General features: G+C 34.5%; 1 pseudogene; it reads left to right on the forward strand.

Annotated features, from left to right (window-relative positions):
- The first annotated feature begins 1,899 nt into the window (after positions 1–1,899).
- Positions 1,900–16,526, forward strand: LOC141506715 (outer kinetochore KNL1 complex subunit ZWINT-like; annotated as a pseudogene).
- Positions 16,527–21,766: the final 5,240 nt, after the last annotated feature.

The raw sequence follows: 21,766 nt of genomic DNA on the forward strand, positions 1-21,766 counted from the left end.
TGAAGTAGAAATATACACACAAGGTAAAGGTAATAGGATGGAGCAAATATATATTATGTGTCAATTGAATTAAAAAAAAATCTGAGGTAGCAATTCCAATATCAGAAAAATTAAAAGCAAACATCAATCTCATTAGAGGGATAAGTAAGGAAACTACATCTTGTTAAAAGGTACCATTGGTAATGAAACTATAGTATTACTAAACCTGTATGCACATGATATAGCATCCAGATTCCTAGAGGAAAAAAACTGAGTGAATTACAGGGAGATATAGACAATAAAACTTTAGTAATGGGAAACCTCAATATCCCTCTTTTAGAACTAGATAAATCTAACAACAAAATAAACAAGAAAGTTAAGAAGGTGAATGAAATCTTAGCAAATGTAGATATGATAGTCCTCTGGAGAAAAACTTAGTGGGTATAGAATATAATATACTTTTTTCTCAGCAATACATGGCACCTTTACTAAAAATTAACCATGGGTTAAGGCACAAAAATCTGCTAATCAAATAGAGAAAGGTAGAAATGATATATGTACACTTCTCAGACCATGATGCAATAAAAAGTGCATGTAATAAAGGGTCAGGGGAAGAAAAACCAAGAACTAAAGGGAAACTAAATAACTTTATCTTAAATAACGCATAGATTAAACATCAAATAATAGGAATAATCAATAAATATGTCCAAAAGATGATAATAATGAGATATACCAAAATTTGTGGGAAGGAGCCAAGGCAGATTTGAAGGAAAACTTTATATCTGTAAATGTCTATATGAATCAAAAAGAGAAAGAAGAGAACAATGAAGGGGGTATACAACTAAAAAAACCTATAAAAAGGGGGCAGCTAGGTGGCAGAGTGGATAAAGCACCTGCCCTGGAGTCAGGAGTATCTGAGTTCAAATCTGGCCTCAGACACTTAATAATTATCTAGCTGTGTGGCCTTGGGCAAGCCACTTAATCCCATTTGCCTTGCAAAAACCTAACAAAGCAAAACAAAACAAAAAACAAAAAAAAACAAAAACCTATAAAAAGAGCAAATTAAACATCCCTAATTAAATACCAAATTAGAAATTCTGAAAATCTTGGGAGAGTTTAATAAATTTCAAATCAAGAAAACCATTGATCTTCTAAATAAAATTAAAAGTTAACTTCATGAAAAACCAATAAGCTAGACAAACCTATGGATAATCTGTTTTAAACATATAAAGTCAAATTACCATTATCAAAAGTGAAAAGGATAAACTAACAACTAATAAATAGGAAATTAAAGAGATAAATTCAGAGTTAATTTACTATACTGTATGCTAATAAATTTGATAACTTGAGTGAAATGGGTGAACATTTACAAAAATACAAATTGCCTAGATGAAGAGAAGAGGAAATAAATTATTTGAATAACCACTTTCAGAAAAAAAGAAATTGAAGAAGCCATAAATAAACTCTCTAATAAAAAAGTCTCCAGATCCAGATGGATTTGCAAGTGAATTCAATTAAACATTTAAGGAATGATTAATTCCTATTCTACATTAACTATTTAAAAAAATTTGAGAGGAAGGAGTTCTGCCAAACCATTTTTCAGCTCCAATATGGTGCTGATGCCTAAACCAGGAAAAAACAAAACAAAGGAAATTATAGATCAATCTCCCTAATGAATATTAATGTAAAAATCTTTTTTTAAAGATTTTATTTACTTTGAGTTTTACAATTTTCCCCCTTATCTTACTTTGCTCCCCCCACCACCCACAGAAGGAAATTTGCCAGTCTTTACATTGTTTCCATGGTATACAGTGATCCAAATTGAATGTGATAAGAGAGAAATCATATTGAAGGCCTTTAAAAAAATAACAGCATTAAAATATTTGCATATTACTGGCTCAAAAGGCACCCACTATCAGTATGGTAGCCCTTACTGTAGTTTGTCAGATTGCTTATCAGAAAGATTGCACCAGTTCTGAGATGCACCAGCAGTGTAATATTCCAGCTAGTGTGCCCACAGTAGTCAGTATTAATTATTTTTTATGTTTTTGCAAGGCAATGGGATTGAGTAACTTGCTCAAGGCCACACAGCTAAGTAATCATTAAGTGTCTGAGGCCAGATTTGAACTCAGGTACTCCTGACTCCAGGGCCTGTCCTCTGTCCTCTGCATCACCTAGCTGCCCCCAGTATTAATTTTTTTTAAGTTTCTGCAAGACAATGGGGTTGAGCGACTTGCCCAAGGCCACACAGCTAAGTAATTATTTTTTTATGTATTTTTTTTAATATTTAAAGATTTTGAGTTTTGAGTTTTGCAATTTTTCTCCCAATCTTATTTCCCTTCCCCCCCCCCCATGGAAAGCAATCTGTCAGTCTTTATTTTGTTTCCATGTTATACATTGATCAAAATTGAGTGTGATGAGAGAGAAATCATATTCTTAAGGAGGAAACAAGAAGTATAAGTGATAAAAAGATCAGAACATAAGATATCTGTTTTTTTTCAATTAAAGGGAATAGTCTTTAAAATTTGTTCAAACTCCATGGTTCTTTATCTAGATACAGATGGTATTCTCCACTGCAGACAGCCCAAAATTGTTCCTGCTTGTTACACTGATGAAACAAGCAAGTCCATCAAGTTTGAACATCAACTCCATGTTGCTGATAGAGTGTACAGTGTTATGCTGGTTCTGCTCATCTCACTCACCATCAGTTCATGCAAATCCCTCCAGGCTTCCCTGAATTCCCATGCCTGCTAGTTTCTAATAGACCAATAGTATGCCATGACATACATATACAACAGTTTGCTAAGTCATTCCCCAAATGAAGGGCATTTATTTGATTTCCAATTCTTTGCCACCACAAACCAGGCTGCTATGAATATTTTAGTACAAGTGATGTTTTTACCCTTTTTCATCATCTCTTCAGGGTATAGATGCAGTAGTGGTATTGCTGGATCCAAGGGTATGCTCATTTTTGTTGCCCTTTGGGAGTAGTTCCAACTTTCTCCCCAGAAATGTTGGATGAGTTCACAGCTCCACCAACAGTGTAATAGCGTCCCAGATTTCCCAAAGCCCTTCCAGCAATAATCATTATCCTTCCTTATCATACTGGCCAGTTCTGAGAGGTGTGTGGTGGCACCTTAGAAAGGCTTTGATTTTCATTTCTCTAATAATTAATCATTTAGAATGATTTTTCATATGTCTATGGATTGCTTTGATCTCCTCATCTGTAAATTGAGTTTGCATATCCTTTGACCATTTGTCAATTGGGGAATGGCTTTTTTTTTAATATAACTCAGTCAGAATCATTAGTTGTAAAGATCGTTTCCCAATTTGATACATTTCTTTTGATCTAGGTTACAGTGGTTTTGTCTGTACAAAATCTTTTTAATTTAATGTAAACAAAATCATCTAGTTGGTTTTTGGTGATATTCTCCAACTCTTCCTTAGTCATAAACTGCTCCCCTTTCCATAGATCTGACAGGTAAACTAGTCCTTGATCTTCTAATTTACTTACAGTACTGCTTTTTATGTCTAAATCCTGTAACCATTTGGATTTTATCTTGGTAAAGGGTTTTAGGTGTTGTTCTAATCTAAGTTCTTTTTTTAAATCAAATTGACCAGAGGTTTATCAATTTTTTTTCATAAAACCAACTTTTGCTTTTATTTATTAATCCAAAAGTTCTTTTGCTTTCAGGCTTATTAACTTCTTTAATTTTTAGAATTTCTAATTTGCTGTTTAATTGGGAATTTTTAATTTATTCTTTCTCAAATTTTTTAATAGCATGTTTAGTTCATTGATTTCCTCTTTCTCTAATTGATTTATGTAAGCATTTAAAGATATAATATATCCCCTGAGAGCCAGTTTGAGTAAATCTCATAGGTTTTGGTATGTTGTATCATTATTGTCATTATCTAGGATAAAAAGTTTAATTCATTGTATACTTGGCTTTTTGGTCCACTCATTCTTTAAAATCAGGTTATTCAGTTTCCAATTGGTTCTGGGTCTATATCTCCTTAGCCCAATATTGCATATGACTTTATTGCAATGTGAGCTGAGAAAGATGTATTCACTATTTCTGCCTTTCTGCAGTTGATCATTAGGTTTTTATGTCTTAGTACATGGTCAATTTTTGTATAAGTTCCATGTACTGGAGAGAAAAAGGTATACTCCTTTCTCTCCCCATTCAATTTCTTCCATAGGTCTCCCATATCTAGTTTTTCTAACTATCTATTTGCCTGCTAATCTCCTCTCTTTTTTTATTTTATGATTTGATTTATCTAGATCTGAGAGCTAGAGGTTCAGGTCTCCCATTAGTAGGGTTTTACTGTCTATGTATTCCTGTAGATGTTTCAGCTACTCCTCTAATAATTTGGATGCTATTCCATTGGGTGCATATAGATTAAGCATTGAAAAAACTTTAATGCCTATGATCCCTTTTAGGAGGATAAAGTTTCCTTCCTTATGTTTTTTAACGCTATCTTTTTTTTGCAGCTGCTTTGTCTGAGATAAGGATTGCTACCCCTGTTTTTTTCACTTCAGCTGAAGCAAAATAAATGTTCTCCAACCTTTTTCCTTTACTCTATATGTGTGTCTCTCAGGTTGCAATGAGTTTGTTGTAAGCAGCTTATTGTAGGATTTTGGTTTTTAATCCACTCTGCTATTCACTTATGTTTTAAGGGAGAGTTCATCCAATTCACATTCAAGTTATGATTACTAATTCTTTATTGCCCTCCATGTTTTCTTCCCTCTGTTTGCATTTCCCCCCCCTCTTCCCCCCATCCGTATTCCCTAGTATTTTGTTTCTGAATATCATCCCTTTCAGTTTGTTTTCCCTCCTATATCACCCCCTCCCCTTTCTTTTCCCTTTCTCATTTTCTCTTTTCCCTTCCCTTCCTTTTGTTAGTTCCCCTTTATCCCCACATGCCCTCCAGTTCTCCATTCCCCTCCCCTTTTCTTCTTTTTTATTACTTGAAAGGTAAGTTTTTTTTAAGTTAACTAATTATGTGTAAGTTGACTTTGAGCTAAGTCTGATGAGAAGAAGTTTCAGGTGTTTCTCATCTCCTCCGTTCTTCCCCTCTATTACTATAGGTATTTTTTGCCTCTTAGTATAATGAGATTTTCCCCATGACATCCCCTCCCACCTCCTGTCTCCTTCCTTCCCCCCCTTTATATGGAAGTAGTGTTTTTTAGATCATTCTGAGTCATAGAAAATTCTGAGTATCTGTCACTTCTAGTTAAGTAAATTCCAAGAAAGTTATTACAGTTTCTCTCCCAAATGGGGTTGAAGCCACTTACATCCCATTGGATAGCAGTCTCATGGATAGGTCATTAATGTCCATCCCTTCTGGCTAGGTATATTCTCTCTGTTAGAGTTAGAATTCTCAAGATTTATGAGAATCTTCTTCCCCATTTTGGGATATAGCTAGTTTTTTTCTTATTGGATAGCAGTTTTTTTTTTTATTCTTTTACCACCTCCCTTTGTTTTTTTAACCTTTTGTGTGTCTCTTGAATCTCCTGTTTGATGTCCAAATTTTCTATTTAGCTCTGGTCTTTTCATCAGGAATTTTTGGAATTCCTCCTTTTCGTTAAATGTCCATCTTTTTCCTTGGAAAAGAAGGCTCAGCTTTGTGGGATAATGGATTCTTGGACACATTCCAAGCTCCCTTTCTCTTCAAAATATCTCGTTCCAGGCCCTTCCTTCCCTTAATGTTGATGCAGCAAGGTCCTATGTAATCCTTACTGTGACTCCTTGATATTTAAATTGTTTCTTTCTGGCTGCTTGCAGGATTTTCTCCTTTATCTGATAGTTCTGGAACTGGCCCATAACATTCCTTGGTGTTGTCATTTTAGGATATTTTTCTGGAGGGGATCAATGTATTCTTTCAATAACTCCTTTGACCTCTGCTTCCATGATATCAGGGCAATTTTCTATCACTAGATCCTGTAATATTAAGTCCAGGCTTTTTTTTTTCTTCAATGTTTTCAGGAAGTCCAATAATTTTCAGGTTGCCCCTCCTTGACCTATTCTCGAGGTCACTGGTTTTGCTGATGAGGTATTTTACATTTTCTTCTATTTTTTTTCTGTTTTCTGATTTTTGTTTAACTGACTCTTGCTGTCTCATAGAGTCATTTGTTTCTGCTGACTCTATTCTTTTTTTAAGGAGGAGTTTTCTTCATTAACCTTTTTCAACTTCTTTTCCAATTGGTCAATTCTACTTTTGAAAAAGCTTTCCATTTGACCAGTTGAGGTTTTGAGAAAATTATTTTCTTTTTGCATTTGCCCAACTGAGGATCTCAGAGAATTATTCTCTTTTTGTATTTTTCCAACTGATGATGTGAGAGTTTTATTCTCATTTTGTATTTGTCCAATTGATGATCTAAGAGATTTACTCTCATTTTGTATTTGTCCAATTGATGATGTGAGAGATTTATTCTCATTTTGTATTTGTCCAATTGTATTTTCTAAGAATTTTTTTTTTCTTGTTGCAAGGTATTAATTATCTCTCCCAAATTTTCTAGTTGATTTTTAAACTCCTTCTTTATTTCTTCAAGGAAGTCTTTCTGTTCTGAAGACCAGATCATATTCTCCTCAGAGTTTCTGTGTCTCCCTGAGTAAGGGTCTTTTCCTTCCAAGAATTTTTCTATGAATCCATCTTTCTGCTTACCCTTCTTCATTTTGCTAAGACCTTGATATGGGGAAGGGCTGGTTCACAAGTGTTTGGGATCCCTAGAGGCTTTACTCCCTGTGTACAATTTCTCTGGGTGGCCAGTAGGAGGTGCTGGTTGCTTTCTCTGGAGTGTGTCTGACCTTGATTGAGGCATTATCCCTTAGCTTGAAGTGAGGGGTTAGAGCTATTGAATCCTTTGCCTTCAGTCAATGGTGGGCTTTACCCTGGAGAGATGTTATTCCTCTCCCTTTTGTCAGCTGGGCTGTTTCTTTTGCTCACACACCTGTGCCTGAGGCAGAAGTAGTCTGCTATTGGTTTTTCTGGCAAGAGGCCTCAACCACAATGTAGACATGGACCCAGAGTTCCTTAGACCAGAGGAGCCCAGGGATAGTGTCCTCAACTCTCCTGCACCGGCACTCTCCCCCTAGCTCTTTCAGCAAGCTCCAGAGGGTCAGGTCAGCTCCAACACCAGATCCTCTGCTCCCTAGTTGATTCAAGCCCCCACCATCTAGCCCCACCACTGATCTAGCAGGTCTGTCTCTTGGGCCCTCAGACTCCTGGCTACAATTCAGCTGCTAATCTGTCTGATCTGGAGCTGATCTGCCCTCTTAGCCCAGATTCAGCCACTCAGATTTACCCAAGGCTGATGCAGGAGACAGATCCTGAGGTAGATGTTCTTTCTCCTGGCTTTTCTTTCTCTATTTTGTGTGTTGGATTTCTGTTAAGAGCTTTGTTTAATATGATAGATGTGGAAAGATCAGGAGACTTTAGAACTGTGCCTGTCTTCTCTCTGCCATCTTGGCCGCAAGTCATAATGTAAAATCTTAAATAAAATTTTAGGAATGAGACTCTAAGTTATTATCATAATAATGCACCACAATAAGGTTGGATGAATACAAGGCAGGCAAGGATGTTTAATATAGGAAAACATTCAACATAAATTAACATATCAATAGCAAAATGAACAGAAATCATTTCATTTACTCAATAGATGCAAAAAAAACCTTTTTATAAAATACAATACCTATTCTTTTTAAATGCACTAGAAAGTTTAGGAATTAATGGAATTTTCTTTAAAATAATAAATACTATCTATATAAGATCATCAAAAATTATTATATGTAATAGGAATAAATTTGGAGGATTTCCAGTGAAATCAAGGGTGAAACAAGAATGTCCATTATCACCATTACTATTTTATTTTTTATTAGAAATGCAAGGAGTTGCAATTAGTGTAGAAAAAGAATAGAAGGAATCAGGTTTGACAATGAGCAACCAAACTTTCATTCTTTGCAGATGGTATGATGGTATACTTCAAGAGCCTGAGAAAAATCACCATTAAAAACTCCTTGAAACAATTAACAAATTTAGCAAAGTAGCAGGATATAAAATCAACACCCATAAATCATTAGCATTTCTATATATAAACAATGAATCCCTAAAGCCAGATATAGGGGAATTCCTTTTAAAATAACTGTAGACAACATTAAATAGTTGGGAATGTACCTCCCAAGAAAAACCCAGAAACTATATGGACACAATTAAAAGAACTTCTCACTCAAATAAAGTCAGAACTAAATAATTGGAAAAATGTCAAATGCTCATGGTTAGGTTGATGTAATACAAAAAAATGGCAACTCTACCCATATTGAATTACTCATTTGCTGTCATATCAATCGAAGTACGAAATAGCTTCTTCACCATGCTAGGAAAAATAGAAAAAAAATTCATCCAGAGCAACAAAAGGACAAGAACAGCAAGAGAACTGATGGGGAAAAATGTAAAAGAAAGTGGTCTAGCTCTACCTAATCTAAAACTATAAAATAAAGTAGCAGTCACCAAAACTTCCTGGTTCTGGTTAGGAAATAGAGTAATGGGTCAATGGATTAAGATAGGTTTAAAAGGAACTGCAGTAAATGACAACAGTGATTTACTATTTGACAAACCCAATGGCATCAGTCTCTTAGATAAGAACTCATTATTTACCAAAAATTTGGGAAAACTGGAAAATATTATGAAAAAAACTCGGCATAGATCCACTTCTCATAACCTATATCAAAATATAAAATGGATTTGGGATTAGACATAAAGATTGATACTATGGATAAATTAATAGACCAAAAATAGTCTATCTAATCTTTGGATAAATTTATGACCAAACAAGAATTAGAGTGCATTATAGTCTGCAAAATGAATAATTTTGACTATATTAAATGACAAGGGTTTTGGACTAATAAAGTCTGTCAAAATTAAAGGGGAAGCAGAAAGAAGGGAAACAACCTTAACAACCAGAGATTCTAATCAAGGTCTCATTTCTAAAATATATAGAGAATTGCATCAGATTTTTTTGGGGGAGGGGGTATTTTGTTTACTATTAAACAAGAATATTTTATTAAGGTGTAAAAACATTATTTGTACAAAATTAAAATAAATATTAAATTAAAAAAAAGTATGGATCTAGAAGCTCATGATTTTTGAAAGAGATGAAGGAAGGAATAAAAAAACCACATTTTTTCCAGTTTTTTTAAAAAAAATGTTTATAGCCTTTGGTCCAACAATTCCAATTCATGGTCTATATCCAGAAGAAATTATCAAATTATCAAAAATGAGAAAAGTCCTACATCTACTAAAATATTCATAGCAGTTCTTTTTGTAGTGGCAAAGAATTGGAAATTGAGGGGATGCTCATCAACTGGGGAATGGCTAAATGAGTGATAGCTCATGAATACCATGGAATACTATTGTTCTATAAGAAATAATAAATGGTCATACCTAGAGAAGTGTGGAATGACTTATGGGAACATATACTGAGAGAAAAATTTACACATAAAGAAAAACATTATAAGATGAACAACCTTGATGGAAGCACTTTCACTTGTCGGTCCAAAGAGCTAGGACAACTGTTTCTGACTGATTAAGGACTATATTATCTCTAAACAGAAGAGTATTCATTTCTGATTTTCCCACATCCTGTTTAAAATTTATCATTTACTTTTCCATCATATTAGGCAATATGATCAGTGTGAAATGGTACCTCAGACTAGTTTTAATTTGCTTTTCACTAATTAGCAGTAACAGACCAAAAATAAATTGATCATCAGGTGTCAAATCTCTTCTATTGATATCTTTTCTATAATTATCTTTCTTGAGTCTTTGGATTTTTTCAAATCTGTCATAAAAGTCTTCTCCCCATACAGACATCTTCATTTCTGTGCCCTGCTCCTCCAAATGATGAGTCCTTCCTCAGAACCTCTAATGAGGAAATGAATAACCTTGCCATACTCAATTTACTCACTATTGTTAACTCTCTTCTCCTCCCTAACATTCAGATATTTTTCCTATTGGCTTATATTTGTAGTAAAAACACTTGGCACCTTTTACACATTGAATAAATAATCTGTCTTTCTAACTAGCTAACTAGTTATCTATAATCTATTTTTTTATACTCAGAAAATATTTCTTTTCCAACATGATAGAAACTGCCAACATTTGCATTCCATTGGCATGGCTTTCAAGTCTCTGACGTAACCAACTTACCCTGAAGAGGTATTGAATAATACTTTGAAACCTAAAATTTTCTGTTTGTGTTATCATCGAATAAAGATATCTCTGATTTAACAAAGAGAGCAATGAAAAAAATTATTCTCCCTTCTTATATCTGTCTTTTATCAAATAAAATTTTCTGCTTTGTTTATTATAACAAAATTCCTATCTGAATGGGGGGAAGGCAGCTAGGTGGCACAATGAATTGGGCACCAGCCCTGGAGTGTGGAGGACCTGAGTTCAAATCCAGCCTCAGACACTTACTAATTTCCTAATTGTGTGACCTTAGGCAAGTTACCCAAACCTATTGCCTTGAAAAAGCAGGAAACATTTTTTAAAAATTAAAAGAATTGTTTTATTGGCACATCTTATAACTATGGCAAAACCAAATCTATCAGAAATATAATATCATTTTGATGATTATGTTATATATTAAAGATGAACATCATAAAGTTTTACTAACTGCAGATATCACATTGTTTTGTCATTCATTTGATATTTGCTTTATAAAGGGATCAGAATAAAGAGAACATTCTACACTTTAACAACCAACAATGTGAGTTGATCAAGCTTAATGGATGCAGTTCTTCTCAGCTGTTTAGACAGCTAGGACAACCCTGTTAGAATGGCTATGGAAAATATTATCTCCATCCATAGAAAGATAAATAAAGGAAAACAAAACAAGTCAAATAACTTCAAAATCTGATCCACACTACATTCACTTTTTTTTAGGTTTTTTTTTGCAATGCAAATGGGGTTAAGTGGCTTGCCAAAGGCCACATAACTAGGTAATTATTGTCTACTACATTGGCTTTAAAAATTTTTTTTTTGTGTATTTCTGTCCTTTAATCCTAAACCCTTCCAGATAAAATTATAAAAAAATGAAAAAAAAATCCTACATGTTCCAAAATATTCATAGCAGCTCTTTTTGTAGAGGCAATGAATTGGAAATTGAGGGGCTCCCCATCAATTGGGGAATGGCTAAGCAAGTTATAGTACATGAATACAATGGAATATTATTCTTCTATTGGAAACCATAAATGGTCAGAGTCTAGAGAAGCATAGAATGACTTATTGGTTCTGATGCTGAATGAAGGGAGCAGAACCAAGAGAGTAATGTAAATATTAAAAACAACACTGTGAAATGATCAACTCTGATGGAAGCAGCTCTTCTCAGCAGTTCAGAGAGTTACAACAACTGTGTTAGATCAGCTATGGACTTTGCTATCCCAATCCAGAGGAAGAAAAACAAAACAAAGCAATCCTGCAGTGTCTGATGAACTTTTTATAAAAAATTATCTCTTATGTATCTCTTTCCCTTAATCCTAATTCCTCTTACCAAAAATAATTAATCTGTAAACATGTTTAACATAAATGTGTATGTAGAATATTAACCTGTTTGCTGTTGAAGGAAATTTTTTAACTTAATAATATATATGTGCATATTGATGAAATAAATAAATAAATAAATTTTAAAAAATTCTATTTCTTCATATCCAAAATGACTAATCTGTAAATATGTTTTACGTGTATTTACAACATTCACCTGGCTGTTTTTCACTGAAGGGAGGGTGGAAAGAAGAGAGGATACAAGATAATTAATGAATATTGAAAAGATTTCATAGCATGTATTTGGGAAAAAATATCAATTAAAATATTTACTTCATGCTCTTATAAAATTATAATAATTTTACATTTTACTTTTAAAAATGAATAGCTTGAAGGTACAATGGATAGAGCACCCATTCTGGAATCAGGAGAACCTGAATTCAAATTCAGCTTGACACTTAATAATTACCTATCTGTGGGAAATTGTCTAAGTCATTTAACCCTATTACCTCACAAAAAGCAAACCCAAAAAATTACTTTAAAAATACTAAATAATTAAATAACTTATGTACATTGTTTCACAAAAAATTATATAGGAATGTATATTTTTACGAAGTGGGGAAACAAAACCTGCTACATAAAGTTTTAAAAATCACTAAATTTTGGTTACTCTCTACCTCCATGTTGTAATCTTTGGGGACTTTCCTTTTATGCCAGTAAAAAGGAACTGGAGAATTCTAAGTATTAACATGTCAAAATTTTAAAATTATGTTGAACTAGGCTTCAGGAAAGTTCTTTCAGTGTTTGTCTGTTGGGATAAGTTACTAACACAAATGTTCTTGCACCCTTATATTAGACATCATTTTGATTTATCAGATTTATCAGAATCAGCTGAACCTACAATTTTTTTATTCCAGGGATTTTGTAGGGCAACGGATGAATATCATGTCTGCTGTTTATTTTTTTCCTTGTTATTTTCTTTGTGTTTTAAGTATATATCCTTTTTAAAGTTGTGATTCTGAGTGCATCATGAGTAATACAATATTCAAAAAAACATATTTTTATATCCCTGAAAGTAGCATCTAGAGATGCTAAAATAAATTAAAACCACCAGATTTCTATAGATATCATGGTTATAGATGCCAAGCATGTGATGTCTACGTCTAACCATTTTGAATCTCCTTACTATATTGCTTCCCATTGCCCAATTACTTAGAAAGATGTAACCCTTAAAACTTTAACATGGTAATCAGTGTCATGGCTAGCTAGCTATGGGGACCTAGTACATTGATTTTAATTTAGAATTTTAGAGCATGGTGATTATTTTAGGAAAGGCTAGGCCATATATTTTGAAAAAAAGATATGTAATGTGTGTAAAGTTTGTATAAGATTCCCTCAAAATGTTCATTCCTTCCTCTATTATATTCTCTATGGTACTCTGGTCACATCCATGCAGATTGAATTGGATAGGCATCCTTTAAAGCTAAGTCGAGATAGGAAAATATAACTGTACATAATGATAGTAGAAAAGATAAGTAAAGGATAAAACAGGAAAGTTTTTGTCAGGTCATTAAATCACATGCAGAAAGGTGTCAGAGAAGTAAAATATGGGGTCAGGATACAAAATGAACAATCAAGGGGCATTTATAACTCTTGCAAAGAATCTGCAAGCTTGACCATATACTTTCTGACACAAAATCCTGGGGTATATCAGAGATCAAAAGTTTAGATGAGCCAAAGGCATTACGACAGCCATAATTTAAACTATCACTAGTGCTGATGGAAAGATGAAAAGAGACCATGCTTTGGGGGGGGGGGGTATTTGTGTATTCCAGCTATGTTCCATTCTGTATTCTAAACAGATAACATGCTGTGAAAAGCTGAAAAGTACCTTTGCTGCCCCTTTGAGCTTAGTGACCCTGTGCATCCATGACTGCTGAACAATTTCATTGTTTGTTCAGCTAAGCCTTACTGAGGAACCTCTGTTTCCTAGTCTCCTCTCTTTGCATTTGCCAAGTGCTCCCATGAAAAATTACTTATTTGGGCTTCCTCAAGATCTATCCCTTGCTAAATGTCAGTGAGTGTATATACATACATACATACATACATATATATATGTATGTATATATATATATATATATATGAATATTTCCCATAGTTACATAGTTACAGATAACAATGTTTAAACCCAGTTAAAGAAGTTTATCCTCAGAAAGTTCTTAGAACCATTTGTACATCAGTGGAAGCGATATATCTAGATATCAGCATGTAATTATATAGATTCAGAGAGATAATTAAAGGGTATGACTATAGTTATCTCTATAAGGTATGTGTAACAAATAAATTTATAACCCATAGAAATATATAAACATGATTATATTATGCAAATGTCAACACATATACATTTGTACATGCATGTCTATATACACATTCATACATATACATATACATGAAATTACTTTATATTGCAGACTACCTATTATACCTATAATCATTTAACAAATTCACTTATTTTATGGTTCCCTTTATATCAGCATTGTTGACATCACTGTGGTTATATAGACATAATCAATTGTGAAAACTAGTCAAAGAAGGCCAGATCAGTATAGGACCTTAGGAATTATTCAGTAGAACATCATAATTTTAGAAGTAAGGAAACTGAAGTCCAAAGGTGACAAATGACTTGACCAAAATTATACATTTACAACTTATTGTAATAATAGGTCATATTTATCAGACATTTAACTATTTACCAAATCCTTTCTTTACAAAAACCCTTTGAGATAGAATTCTATGATGTATGAGTGGTATCATGGAAGCTAGAAAATGGCATATTAGTGAAAACTCTTCAGGAATGTATGAGAGGGAATTCTTCTTCAAAGGTATATTGAGCTAGGTAGTTCCTGAAATCCCTTTGAAGACCTGTAAGTTTGTGAAATTGTAAACCCAATATCATTTTGCCCTTACAGATACTGACAGAAATAGCTTGATCCATAAATTTTGATTCAGTGCATGGAATTTGAATCTTATTTCAATCATCTGATTGATTCTGAGCAGTTTACTAAATCTCTTATGGTTTGTTTCTCTATCTATAACACCATAAGATTAGATTTAAGATCTATGAGATAGATTATCTTAAAATCTGGAAAATGCAGAAGTAACTAAATATATGCTTCCTGTTATGGAGAATAGATTAACTCTAAAGAGTTAGTAACCAAAGATTAGAAAAAGTCATATTTCAAAACAATACAATAATTATCCTCTAATAAATTTTTCATATAGAGAGTAATCTGGACTCTTGAAGAGTACTAAATACAATCTTTGGCAGTTTCATCAGACTAAAATGGCTTTAGGTATAAATTGATTGTGTGAAGACAAATTTTAGTGAATTTCAGAGAGTTTATTCATCATGTTTGTAAGATACTAATGCATTTTTCAGCAATAATGATAGTATCAATTAATTATTAAGTGTTCACAATGTGTGTTCCTTAGAAAAGTTAGTTTAGCACAATGGAAAACACGCTGTATTTGGAGGATGAAGGCCTGGGTTTGTCAGTCATTTACTAACTCTGTGACATTCGTCAAATCACTTAAAATCTATAGTCCTTTGCTTTCCCATATGTAAAATGAGGGACTTTAAGTAGACAGCCTTGTAAAATCTCTAACACAAAAGATTTATGTGATGCTGTGTTGCTAAGATCTAATTTAGGTAATATTTAATCCAAAATAAAGAGCATCCAAGTTATACAGGAAGAATTTAAAAGACAGTAGCAAAAATATATTTGAAGCCACATACCCCTCCATAGGGCTCTCAAATCTAAGTTGAAGAGAATTATCTGTTCTAAGTCAATTCCTAGACATATTCTTTATATGTCCTTCATAGTGTTTGTTGACCATGAACATTCATGCACATTCACACAAATATATGCAGTTTGAACCAATGAAAGACATTTTCTGATATATTAATGATGTATTAATATGAGATTTTTTCTTTTCCTTTAAACTTCTTATATGAAATGGTTCTCTGAAAGGGAGGAGAAAATGGAAGGAATCCTAGTGAGATGATGTATGTAGATACAGGTATTGATATACACATCAGAAAATTTTAATTTTAGAAAATAAAGTCTTTAAAATATTCAAGATTAATGCTGAGGTGATTGGTGCCCTGGGCTCTGAGGAGTAAGGGGCCTGAGGGGAAGGAGGGTCCGGGGCTGGTCCAGGGAGGGTCTGGTGGCTGTAGTGGGGGGAGGGCTTGGGCTCTGGCTCATTTCCTCTATCAGGCTAGCCCCCTCACATTCTCTGCCCCCCCCCCGGGGGGGGCTCTGGCCTCAGCCTCAGCCTCCTTTGCGGCCCCCGGCCTACAGAAGGACATTTCACCCGCTCTGCTGGCAGAATTCTGGAAGGTGGTACTTTGAAATGAGGGGAAGGGTTTTGAAAGCTGTTCCTGAACCTTCCTCCCCCAGGACTCCATGAAGAAGGAGAAGTTGCTCTGGGGTCAGCTGCAGGTGGTCAATGCCCTTCAGGGATTCCTGGAGCACATGGACATGACTGTGAACACTGAAGAAGAAATCTGGGCCGAAGCTAGCACAGCCCAAAATCTCTGGAAAAACCTGAAGGTTGAGCATCAGAAGCAGGTAGAAGCCATACCACAGGCCCTAGAGCAACTAGAGGCCAGCCAGAGGAAACAGGCTTTATTGCGGAGTTCTCTGAAGCAGGCTCAAGTCAAAAAGCAGGTTTTGGAAGACTGGAGGAATGTGTCCCGGGCCAGGCAGAGGCAAGAGCAGGAAAAGCACAGGCAGTAGTTACTAGCTGAAGCCCAAACCCAGCGAGAGCTGCTGGAGAATGCCAATAAGCAGTGGGAGCAGGTGCTAAGACATCAGTGTGAGGAACAGGCGATTGTCCAGAGGCTTCAGGCCTTCCAAATTCTTCTGGAGATACTGCATGGTTCTGGAAGGAATGGAGGAAATGGAGACCTCTCTGGAACTCCAGCAAAACCCTTGCAGTAACAGCTCCCCACCAATATCAAGGCATAGCTAATAAAAATGTCCATTCTTTTTTTATCTTTTCCAAGATTAATAAGGGGGTGGGTACCACTTTCTGCAGGTAGATTAGAGTTTGCCTATCTTAGACCCCTCAGAACTAACAGTTCTGCCAATAATCACCAAAGGATCCCAGTCTTCCCCTCAGGACCCCTAACTTCAACCCCTGTTCCTCCCATAACCATGGCCATCAGCCTCATCCCCACACCCAGACCCTAGGCTCCACTCTAAAGAACAGCCCGCAGTTGACTTGGAGACAACAATCACTCCACACATTCTGCGACCTGACCTTCTTCCAGCTACTTGGTAGCACAGCCCTCCTCACTGGGAGCTACCAGGATGGAGGTTGCCTTGAAGATACGTTTGCGCTTTTGAACATTCTGCTCAGGATGGAAGATGATGATGTACACCTTGGGTGCATAAAGCATCCCCAGGGAAACCGAGGCACTGAGGCTCATGGACACAGTCAGTTGTAGTCTGGATGTATATCTAATCCAAAGGAAAGCAGTGTTGGCCTGGCCCAAAGCAATCAACCCACTTCCTTTCCTGTTCTGACCCCAGTGATACTCCCCAGCTGCCAGAGGAAAAGAGATGAATCTCCTGGGTGGGGTTCAGCAAAAAGGAGGGATGGCATTTTAGGGGTTGGAAAGGATGGTCAGGTTGAAGACCCAGAGATAGGAAAGGGCCCATTATGGGCAGAGTAGAACACAAGGAAAAGGATGAAGGAATAAAATCCACAAGTGAACATGGGATAAAATGAACAACTGGCAACACGTATGAATAGGTTAATGATACATGAGCAGATACCTGATCAAATTAATTGGCAACTATTCAAATGTCAAAGTGACTGCATTCAAAATTCTTCCCAAGAATAACAAAGGGGCTGCATCCTCACCTTCTCAGCTGACTGGGCTGTGCCAAAGAAAATGGGGAGAAAAGCAAGCCACACAATGCAGGTAGTGTACATGGTGAAGCCAATGGGCTTGGCCTCATTGAAGGTCTTTGGAACCCCACGAGCCTTGATTGCATAGACAGTGCAGGTTACCATCAGCACCAGACTATAACCGAGGCAAACAATCAGAGAGAGTTCTGACATATCACACTTAAGGACACCCTGAGCTCATTCAGGGTCTGGTGTCTGCTCTTCTTCATAGTCGATGACACTGTTTGGTGGCTGGAAACCCAACCAGGTAACTACCCCTATGACCTAAAAAGGCAACTGTTTTACATGAACGCCTATTCAGAGTAATCTGTCACATTGTCCAATTTAAAAATAATTCGATTAAAGATTGGTTGTCTACTTTGCAGGAAAAAAAATATTCAAGATTAAATACTTTGCAATTATTTCTAGGGAAACCAGAATATTGGTAATGCATGCATTTTCCATTATTTACTTTTTGACTTTTGAACTCATTGGATCATCAAAAATCTATGATTCATAAAAATGAGAAACTTAAAAAATAAAAAGTAAAAAAATATGAAAGTACCTGTATTTATTTGTTTTTCTGGGCATACTTGATCAAGCTTTTATGGAAAGCTTTTAAGCAAATGTTCCATTTCATGAATATGATTGAAGTGACAGTAATTTCCAAAGATGCTTTGTGCTGAGAAGAATGCCTAATCGATAGAGTAATGAGAAATTTATGAAACCAAAATAAAACTTCCAAACTCCCTTAACTGCAGGAACTAATTTTCCTGTTGACTTGGAATGAAACAGGAAGTCTTTTAAATAAGTCTCTGGACTCTACAAATTTGTAGCTTATCAATTAAATTGATAATGCAAAACTTGAATGCCCACAGCACATGGTAAAGTGAGATGTTATTATGCAGACATTTATTTCAGTGTGAATAAAAATCCTTAATTCAAAGGGCACAATTCCAGGTTGCGCAGATTGTATCTGAGAAACCACTTGAAGCTATGAACATTCATATATGGGGAGGGATTCAATAAAATGCATGCATGTTTGGTAGTTCACATATTAACACAATCTATTCTTGTAAAAAGAGCAATCTTAGAATCACAATGAAATAAAGTTTAAGTCCCAAGTCTCAGCTTCTGAAACTGAGTAGCTGTTTGACTCTGGGTAATTAATTTAACTTTGAATGTCAATTAAAGTTTGATCCTTAGGAAAAGAAATAATGCATATATGCATTAGTACTAGCAACAACAAAGTTGCAAATATGAAGCACAGGACCAGTTAAATTGCAAGCAAACTCTTTTCAGTAAGCTCCAGTGATTCTATATTGTCCACAGAATCAAATACATTCTCTTCAATTATTGAAAGGTCTTCAAAAATGAGCTCCAACCTAATTTTGCATGCTTACTAGATATTATTCCTTTTTTCATTCTCTATAAACTACCCACCTAGGCTTCTTGATGTTCCTCGCATGCAATTTCCATTTTTCATCTCTGTGCTTTTCAGAGGTGATTACCACGTTATGTAATTTCTCCTCAAATCCATCATAGATACCTACAATGTTCTTTAATTTCAGTGTCACATCCTGCAGGATCTCCTGACCTCTCTAGCTGATGGTGCTTTCTTTCTGAAATTACTCACACATAAATTTTTAGACTTTTAAATTTCTCTGTCTCTCTGTCTCTCTGTCTCTCTCTCTGTCTCTGTCTCTGTATTTCTCTCTCTCTCTCCCTCTCTCTCTGTCTCTGTCATTGTGATGTACATATTATTTCCTTTGGTTTTCCGAAATTTTTTTTCCAATCACATGCAAAGATAGTTTCTACATTAATCAGTTTGCAAGAATATGGGTTCCACCTTTTCATACTCATCCTCCCTTCCCTCCCCTTCCCTATGGCAATGAACAATTTGGTAAAATTTGTATATATGCAATATCATTTAGCATATTTCCATATTAGTCCTGTTCTGAAAAAGAAATCAGAACTATGGTGAAAAAATACCATGAATAAGAAAGAAAAAATAAAAAGAAGTTTTAAAAAGTGAACATAAAATGTTTTCCTATGCATCCAAAACTCAATCATTTTTACCTCTGTATATGGATGATATTTTCCATAACATGTCTCTCAGGATTGTCATTGATCATTGAATTGCAAAAAGGGGCTTCATCCATCATAATTGATTATCCCACAATAAGCTTGTCCATGTGAACAATGTTCTCTTGTTTCCATTCATGTCATGTAGCTTCAGTTCTTACAAATCTTTTCATGTTATCTAAAGTATGATTACTAATGGTTTCTTACAGATTAGTAGTAATTACATAATATTCATATACCATAACTTGTTCAGCCATTTCTCATTTGATTGGCATACCCTCAAAAAGAGAAGTTATAAATATTTTTGAACATATGGGACATCACCCAATTTTTAGAATGTAGACCTGGTAGTGTAATGCTGGATCAAAGTGTATATATAGCTTTATTGCCCTTAGGATATAATTCCAAATTCTTCTCCAGAATGGATGAATCACTTCATAATTTCATCACTAATTTATTATTGTTCCAATTTTCTCACATTCTCTTCAAACTTAAACATCAATTTCTCATCATAACCAATCTGATAAGTTTCAGGTGGTACTTCAAAGTTATGTTAATTTACAATTTTCTAATCAATAATGGTTTTGCACATTTTTTCATATGACAATAGGTATCTTTAAATTATTCATCTGAAAACTTCCTGTCATATCATTTGACCACTTATCAATTAAAGGTTTATTTGCATTTTACAAATTTGATTCAATTCTTGAGTCCTTTATCAGAAACCTTGGCTGAGAAAATTGTTTCCCAGTTTTCTACATTCTTTCTAATGTTGGCTGCATTGTATTTAGTTGTGCAAAACCTCTTAAATTTAATATAGTAGAAATCATACAGTTTGCAATTTATAATGCTCTTTATCTCTTGTTTGGTTATAAACTTCTACTCTCATTATAAATTGATCTAAAGTAACACTCTTTATGTCTAAATCTTATGAAAATTTGGACATTACTTTGGTATAGTATGTAATATGTGACTCTGTATCTAGTTGTTATCCTACTGCTTTCCATTTTTCCCAGCAGTTTTTACCAAATGGTTAATTCTTCTTCCAGAAACTGATGTCTTTGGGTTTATCAAATGTTTAGTTTAATATAGTTATTTGTTACTGTTTCTTTTGTTTCTAATCTAATCCAGTGATCTCTTTCTCAATTTCTTAACCAGTATCAGGCAGTTTTGATGACTACTGCTTTGTTACATAGTTTTAGATCTGGTACAACTAGGAAACCTTTATTTGCATACTTTAATTTGTTTAATATATTAACTTTGTCTAACCATGGACAGTTGATATTTTTCCAGTTACTTTATTTGTGTGACTTTCCATGAGCAAATGACATTTTCCAGTTGTTGAGCTATGATTTTATTTCTGTGAAAAGTATTTTTAATTGTGTTCTTATTATTTCTGTGTTTGCCTTAGGAAATAGATTCCCAAAGATTTTAAATTGTATATAGAACTATAAATGAAATTTCTCTTTCTATTTCTTGGTCTTGGGATTTCTTGGTCATTTTTTAAAATACTAATGATTTATGTGGGTTTATTTTATATCCTGATATTTGCTAAAGTTGCTAATTATTTCAAGGAATTTTAATTTATTTTCTAGGATTCTCTAAGTATATCATCATCACATCTGCAAAGAATGAAAGTTATGTTTCTACATTGGTTTTTCTAATTGCTATAGTTTGTTTTGTTCTTTTATTGCTAAAGCTAGTATTTTACTAAAATATTGAGTAGTAAGGTAAATATGGGTAGCCTTATTGGAAATGCCATTAGTTTGCCCCCATTACATACAGTACATGCTTTAGATAGATAGTGCTTATGATTATAAGTAGAGCATCAGTTATTCTAGTGTTCTTACTAGAAATGGAGGCTGTAATTTGTCAAAAACTTTTTTAGAATCTATTGAAAATATCATATTCTTTTGGTTAATTTTATTATAGATATGGTCAATTAAATTGACTGTTTTTCTGTTACTAAATCAGTCCTACACAATTGATATAAATCCTACCTGTTCAGTTGGGGAATCATTGACAAAGTTGTGGTATATGAAAGTTATGGAAGACAATTGTTATTCAAGAAATCACAGATGTTATGGAATGCCATTGTTCTATAAAAAAACATAAATAGTCTAGAGAAGCATGAAAAGAATTACACAATATGAAGCTGAGCAAAGCAAACAGATGTAAGAGAACATTGGACACATTAAAA

This window comes from Macrotis lagotis, chromosome 1 (assembly GCF_037893015.1).
Source record: "Macrotis lagotis isolate mMagLag1 chromosome 1, bilby.v1.9.chrom.fasta, whole genome shotgun sequence".
Classification (NCBI taxonomy): domain Eukaryota; kingdom Metazoa; phylum Chordata; class Mammalia; order Peramelemorphia; family Peramelidae; genus Macrotis; species Macrotis lagotis.